The sequence below is a fragment of the Teleopsis dalmanni genome, chromosome X (genome assembly GCF_002237135.1).
Source record: "Teleopsis dalmanni isolate 2A chromosome X, ASM223713v2, whole genome shotgun sequence".
Taxonomy (NCBI): Eukaryota; Metazoa; Arthropoda; class Insecta; order Diptera; family Diopsidae; genus Teleopsis; species Teleopsis dalmanni.
In genome coordinates this window covers 22,807,172-22,815,582 of record NC_051848.1, presented here as the reverse complement: position 1 = coordinate 22,815,582, position 8,411 = coordinate 22,807,172, and the positions used below count along the sequence as shown (strand labels likewise).

Sequence of the window (8,411 nt, the reverse complement as noted above, 5' to 3'; positions counted from 1 at the left end):
AGGGGTCTAGTATGCTCAAATACTCCCCTCTTTAGCTACACTCACATATATGTAAAATATTTTTCAAATGTAATTTCATTTCAAAATATATTAAAGATTTTACTGTCAAGTCACATGATATCATAATATAAATTGTCAACAGTTAGTTTTCAAAAATAAAGAAATAATATATATCCGTTCTTTCAAAATTTCTTTCTTCAAAATTTTTAGGCTTCAAAGTTTTAGGCTTCTTTCAAAATTTTGCCATGGCTTCCCGTAAAATTTATTCAAAATTTTTATTTAAACAACTGCCAGATATAGATAAACATATTACTAAGGACAATATTGTAAGCACCCCAGTAAGTACCTAAGAATTTCATTTAACAAATTATCCAAACTATTATAATTTTGTATACTTTACTTAGATTTTTATGGAACCCATCCCAATACCTGTCGAAAAAGGAGCTACGCCCATCAAAACTACGATTGTTAGTAAAGTAAAAAAATTATTTTATGGTAACGATTCGTAAAATATTAACAAGGTAGTGACGTCCCTGTTTGTGAGTGCTTCTAGAATATGCATGTCTATGGTCGAGTTAATCTAAACTAATATGAAAATAACATGTAGAAGAATAATCAATTGCAGCAGAAGAGGTAAGTGGCTAATATTTTTATTAAACTTATAACATTCTAAAACACAATCCTAGGTACTGCACGATCATAGGAAAGTCAAAAACGATATTGCATGGTGTTTGAATGGTTATTTACTTTCTGGAGTACAAGATATAGATCTAGGAATTTGATGTTCACATATTAAATATAATAGATAATTAAAGCTCTTCACAGCAGGTTTTTATATATTTTTTAATATTTTCGCATATGGTCACTTTAAACTAAGTTTCTAGAAGCCAGATATCAGCGAAGGATGAAGAAATTTTAATCATTCTTAAATCCTGATTTGAACTAACTATTGAACAGGCATGTTCAATAGGCATGCATGGAAATAATAAGTATTTAACTATTCGTTCTGGTGAGTTTATATACTATAGTAATTAAATCTTGTTACTTTTCATATTAATAATTTTTTTTCTTAGTTCTTACATGAACGACTTATGTTTTTGACCATTTCTATGTACTCGACTCGATGTTGCTACTCACATAAATCAGCTTTCCAGAGACGTCATTTAGATTTGAAGAAATCGTGGTCTATTTCGTTGATAGTAGAGCCATCAGTAGTGATCCACGTTACATTGGAATGCCTACACTTGTAGGCTATGCAGTTTTCCTTTTATTTGGCTTGAATAATGAAAAACTACCGCTATTTTGAACTTTCAAAGTCTATGTACGCTCGTGTACTGTAACTAGAACTACATCCTGTGTGTTATTTCAAGCCTGGAGCAGTTTTCCCGTTCAAGGACTGTTTTCCGTTGCATGTATTCAATTTTCTTTATATATCGCTATTGGACCATTCTGCTCTATTAATTGCAATGTTGTTGGTTTCAGTTACGCTTAAACTCGTACATGGATCGGCATCTCTAAAACCGTTATGGCAACTGTTGTTGGTGATGTAGAAAGATTTCTCGACATTTTAAAATTTTTTCCTAGGAGTAATATGTTTCCTCTGCTGTTTTTTTTAATATATGCCGAACGATTGAATATATTCTATGGCTGAAGGAATATAAAAGACTTAGAGATATTGTCTTTTTTAAGTTAAAAAAAATTTAATATTCATGTTAAGCAGTAAATGAGTATAATATGTATGTTGTTTAAATGTCCACATATACATATCTTTTAATAAATTTTGGCTTCTAATGTACAATCCATAATATAAGTATTTTATTTAAATTTATATATTATTATTTTTTATATGTGAAGGTATCACGAAAGTGTATTCGAGTTTTGTATTAAGCAGGCAAATCCAAACTAAATACTAGAGAAAATTTTAGGTTGTTATTAAAATTGTTGATATGATAAAGATATCATCATTATGAGTCAACATATAATGACTATGTATGTATGTATATTTATTTTCATTTTAAATTTCATTTTTACAATATGATGTATCTTAAATTAATATATAAATAAATATAAAAATAAATATAATTAAAATAGCGACTGTGACACGATGTCGTCCGTCGACTTATATTGTAATAGTAGTATTAAAAGTAGTTGTGCAATAGGGAGTATAACAATAAACTAGTATAAACACATTATAAATGATAGAAGAGCCACAAACTATATATTAATTATTATATTGTGATATTAAATAATACCGATATGCTATACAATTTTTTACATATTCTGCTACTCTTACCCATTCTACCTCCGAACCGTTTAAAACATTTATAATGCCTTCATAAGATAGAATAGCTTTCCCAAAGCAAGCCAATCGGAACTCTTGTAGAATAGGACAACGACCAAGAAAATGCACAATATCTTCAGTCTCATCTAAATTACACATACTACAGAGCGCAGATCTACTCGTATATATATCAAATCTGTTTCCATTTAGCTGTATCATGCTACTTCTTGCTTTGAGTATCCAGGTGATATTTTTAACATGTGTTATGTCAGCTATATATTCCTTTCCTAGTGATGGTGTTAAGTCTTTATATAATCGGTTAGTTTGTTGAGATTTACTTATATATTTTTCCCTCAAATCAGCTTTCAGAAATGTCAACAGCAGTTCATTATTTGCCTTCCAAAGATTTCGCGATGCTGTTTGCTGATAATGACTATTATATTAGGACACAGCCAGTTTAGGATAAACCCAGTCTCATAGGAAATTTTCCTTACACGTAATGACCCATCAGCACCTATATTGTAATGCTAAACAATTTACGTCTTGAAATTCGAGATAACCTGCCCAAGTTTGCCTATCTATGATTAGATATATTTGTTTAATTGCCAACTAGTTGCTAGTGGGATAGAAATTTTCAAGAAATAAATGTCAGAATATAGCTCGTTAAGCTTGACATTCTTGAATCGTTCAGGATGTAACTGTAGCGTTTAATAGAGATTTGATAATAACTTCGCTGTTCAATACAATATTTACATCGGCAATCTTGTCTAAGACCCATTTTACTGCAAATTACCAATGATTCGGTAGTTGAAATAAACTCAATTTATGGGAAAATATGCCAAATATGTTGTTTTGTTTTAGTTTAAGTTCTATTCTTAAGGAACTTTACAAAATCAGAATCTAGTACCTGTCAATCGTCTAATAGATACATATTCTTGATGGCTTAGATGCCTACTAATAAATAATAAACCATTTTACATAGCACTCTGGAAAAATAAAAGATTTGTTTTTTTATGATAGAACAAATTATAAAAAAAAACTTTAAAAAAAAGTTTTATAGTTTTGTCCTCTCCTTATAGATAAGAACACATATGAACCATTTTCATTATTTTGTCATAGAGGACAGGTGGTTTATATGTAATAAAAATTGAAGGCATATTTACATAATTTTTTTTTAGAACTTAACATGACAAAGTAAACACTGACACAAAAAAAAAAAAATTAAGACATATCCAAGCTATGAGACTTTACTGCCTATAATAGTAATAAGTAAATTACATTTGATATTCATAAATACTCCTAACCTACAACTACAACTACACACAGGAACTCTTATACACTATAGATCTACATAGTTAAAAAGGGTGCTAAATTACCAACACCACTGGAGCGAGCGAGCGATTGAAAACGGTTGTCATTATCAGCATATTGAAGAGATAAAAAATTCTTATTATAATAAGAAGGCAACTTCTTTATTACATATCAGTTTTTTTTTTTTTTTGTATAGAAACGGCAACAATCCGCGAAACATATAGAGTAGCGCTGATGCAAGCTATGATTTCAACATGCTCGGTGCTATAAATAACGAGTTAAGACTACCCAAAGATAAGTCGCAAACATAAATGTGCGTGCGTGTGTGCATATATCTTTATAATGTTAGGATAAGGAAAGGTGCTTCAATAATTTCTCTATTAGCACAGCTGCTATTAAAATATGCAAACATATAAATAAATATGTATGTTAATAAATATTCACCACCAACTCCAACGCCAACGCCAATACCAACACTAACACCAACAATAAACTTACCACCTTCATTTCTTTAACAACCTAACAACAACAAATAAAAACAGTAATAAGAGCATAAAACTAGCAGAAGAGGAACAACAATTGAGTGTAATTATTATACAATGAAAATAAGAAGCGCAACAACATCAACGTCAACGTCAACAAAACATTACATACACACGCACATACATACACACATGCACAAAAAACATATGCAAAATGTGTAGAAGAATTTTCCAAATAAATGCAACTCTTTGTTGTTATGTAAATAACAATAACAATAACAACAAAAATAATTATAATAACAACACAGCATTATTAAGTAAAGTCTGCGTGCCGTTGTTGTTAGTTTTGTTGTTGTCGTTGTTTTTGTTGTTGGTTTTGTTAGTATTTTTGGCCGGTGCTAAAAATGCTGATCGTCGTTTAGCCTGTTTTGGTATTTCTTGTGTACATACACCTTGCATTTGATGGATTCTTCCGTGTGCATTCACCGTGGTTGGTGGTAGTGAACGATATCGTCCTTCCGGTTGGAAAAGTGGTAAAGGGTGTTTGTCCTTGTACTACTGACAACAAACTTTATCCACCTTTTTCCCTAAAAATGTTTACAATTTTTAATTACTTAGACACGCTGCAGATTGTTGTGCATATTGAGGTGCAGTGCAAAGGGGTGCGCCTCTATAACTTGGAACTTAGTCTAGTAGTAGCATATGTCACTGCTTATACTATTATATATTTATTAAATATAAAAAAAAGTTGCTCTTAACATATATATATATATATATGGTTCACCCTAACTGATATATTGGTTAAGTTTCCGCCTGACTCGTCAACGGTAAGTTATTTTCATAGTCAGTAACAATAGTTTGCGTTCTTATCTACAAGTGCATAAGTATGCGGATCAGCACATCCTTGTTGCATATATAATGAAAATTAAGGACAAATTAAAAAATTTTTTTTTGGTGGATGTTTTAAAAAAATTCCTTTAAAACATTTTTTTTTTTATATGAATCAAATTTTTTTTTTTGACAAATATTTTTTCCATATATAACATTATTTAGCTCAACCAATTCATACATATATTAGTAAGAACATTCATATTCAATATTATTCCGTGATTTGGCATAGATTTGTGTCTTGGTTCGGAAGAGGCAATAAAACTCTATAAAGTAGATTCTATACTACTTTTTATTGACGTAACAGGGCTTAGAGACCCACTCAAAACCTAGAAGGGGGCACAATAGACCCGACTCTCGCAGTGCCACATCCCCTAACAATAATGATAGTGTCTTGGTTGTATTGTCTTTATTGACTTCAAGGACAGTAACAGAGAGAGGACAGTAGATGAAATAAAAAGAGTTCAAGACATCAGTGAGATAGCCAGCTGTTTGGCTGAAAAGTTATCGACCTGATATAAAAATTAAAATCAACACAGAAATTAATTATAAAGAGAACCTATTGTAATAAAAAAGTTTTTTTATAGCCAAAGCCAGCCAGCGCTATATCTAAACATATTAGGTTTTAGTACTATAAACTAAACTATTCTTATTAATAAATAAATAAAGATAGTTTTTAGTATTTAAATATATATAATTTGTTTGAATAAAAATTGTGAATGGTTTTAAGATTCTTAATTTATTCATCAGGCAGGACTTTCTAACAGCTTTGTTACCGTCCCTATACTTTGTACTTTCGTAATATAGCAGGGTATGTTTCTAATAATCTGCTACAGAAAACATTTTGACTTGGATCATTGCTCTTTATTGACGTATGAATTTACAGTCCCTGTACAAAGCCCAATACCCAATATATTCAAATCCTCTAAGGAATTTATTTGAAGACTATAACTTTGATTATAATAGGAAATACTTACATGTTTGTATTTAAAAATTTTTCAATTAAATATAAACATGTTATTAAAATATATAATAAATATTTAATTTCATTATTTAAATAATATTTCTATAAAAGTTTTTTTTTCGTGTTAATTTCATATAAATTCTTATTAAAAGCGATAAGAGTTCAGACATAAGGTTTATATTAATTGAGTATAATAATTTTTTCAAAATATATGCTAAATGAATTATTTTGTTAGTCATAAAAATTTTTTTTTATATTCATTAGTTAATAAATCAATGAGTTATATATAAATTTTTATTAAAATTAAAAAAAATTTAGATTTAAAACCTTTTTAATTGATCATATATATTAAATTAAAATATATAATAAATAATTAATATCATTTCAAATTTATCATTCATTTCAAATTTAATATCAAATTTATTTATTTTCTTGAATTTTTATTGAAAGGCATAAAAATAAAAATTAAGAATTATTTTAATTCATATTAATATTTTTGAATATAGAATAAATACTTAATTCTATGATCTAAAAATATTTTTTTCAAATTCAATTGATTTTTATAAATTTTATATTATTAAAAGAAATAAAAATATTGGTTTAAGAATTATTTTAATTGATTTCATTTGATAATATTTTATTACAATATGTAACAAATATTTTACTTTATTTATTAAATTTATAAAATTTATTTTTTATATTTATATTTATAATATTTAAATTATAAATATATTGTGACTCGTAATAATAACAATATTCGTGATCCATAGGAATATCCAAGATGACAAAACATCATGTTAAATTGAGACTTTCGGAGATAGTAGCATCTTTTTAAACAAATATACTTTTTTAAATTCAATAAAAGTTATAATTAATAAAAAAATTCTAAAAAACTACATGACAGCCATTAGGTAAATTTCTTACTCCATACGCACCTACTTCTGAAGCACACAATAATAATATTAAATAATTAAAATATTCATAATTTTATATTCGAGCATACAAAGTAAATGTTTTTACTTTGAACGAGGCGCCTCCCTTCGTGGGTCTTGTCGGTTTGATAAAACAATTTTTATTTCCTTTAATTGTGTTACATTTTCAAAAAGTGAAAGAGATAACATATTCATATATAACAATTCTTGATAGAAAAATTATTAATAATGCCTTTTTCAAAAGACAATTTGATGATGGGCACGCGCCAGTTGCCAACACTTCGTTTTCAGCGTTCCGAAATATTGGAGTCCATTAAAATGCGACATGCGCAGGTTGGGCACTACGATTTTGAGGGATTTACGCATTTCAAAGAGAAGGTTCCGTACATCAATTAAACAGCGATCGAATAACAGACATTAACGTACAAAATCAATGAAATTTAAATATATAAAAAAAAAATAAAAACATTTAAATCTTGTCACGAGACGGAATTAGTAAAATTAAAATAAGCCAATGAAGAAAACTCCGAATTGCCCAAAATAATAGTACTGAGCCCAAAGCCGCCTTTGAAGCAGCGTTAGTCTTCGCACTCAAATCGTGTCTAAGCAGGGATTGCGGTGTAGAGCCAAACAACGTGTAATTAGTAGCCGTTGCAGTCTTATGGATAACAGAGAGCTGGAGTTTGTATGCGCACGTACGTTATAAATCGCTCCATTGGCGCATATGCTTCCTGTCGTTCCAATACTTAAGCGTACTTTAATGCAACCGGAAATTCCTTTGAGTACTCGAAACGTAATTGCCGTCGTTTACACATTTAAATGCACTTTCGGCTGTTTCTCGTATTTGAGGAGATCCGGAGAAGCGCGGTTTTATTGTTTAAAATTCTTAAATAAGAAAAAAATCTATTTTGCCTTCATTTAAAATGCATCAAAAGCGACAAATACGAACAATAAATTTCAATCCAACACAAAGGAGTTTTGTTAAAATTCCAAATTACTGGAGCAATGCAGCATTTAATATACACGAATATGCTCAAATGGAGCAAGTGCGCGGAAAACACTGATTTATTTGAAAAGAACACACCTGTTTCGTTCCTTTGTGTCTAGCACATACAAAATTTTACATCCTTTTCAGCTTTAAGCAAAAAAAAATATATAATTCAAATAATGTTCACGCAGGAAGTTCGGTGAACTTTGGTCTTAGAATATCCGTATTCAGGATTGGATTTGAATCCATTATGCAGACAGTGCTTTGAATTTTTTTCACTATTTAGAAGTCGCATTCAGTACTGAATGACAGTCTCTGCTACTTCTTTATCAATCCGTAATAGCCATTCGAGTACGTACACTTTTGAAAATGCATATATGCAATGTGATCCATTCAATAACCCTTCCATGATCTCATTTTAACATTTGAATAACAAATTCACTGATTTTATCTTCCAAGTATTAAACTTTAACTCTTGAAGTAAAACACATTAAACTAATAGTATTTTATATTAAGTCGTAAACAACTTCTGAAGTATCTTTTATTATTTAGATTAAAACAAAAA

The 8,411-nt window shown here is 29.2% G+C and overlaps 1 long non-coding RNA gene across 3 annotated transcripts; it reads left to right on the top strand.

The window, feature by feature from the left end:
• The first annotated feature begins 213 nt into the window (after window positions 1–213).
• LOC119662537 lies at window positions 214–1,793 on the top strand. Of its 3 annotated transcripts, XR_005250805.1 has the most exons (6): window positions 214–338; window positions 405–633; window positions 687–828; window positions 885–1,009; window positions 1,074–1,412; window positions 1,483–1,793. It is a non-coding gene; the product is annotated as an uncharacterized LOC119662537 (long non-coding RNA). The 3 variants fall into 3 exon arrangements; XR_005250803.1 differs by having other exon boundaries at window positions 1,074–1,793; XR_005250804.1 differs by having other exon boundaries at window positions 878–1,009; window positions 1,074–1,793.
• Window positions 1,794–8,411: the final 6,618 nt, after the last annotated feature.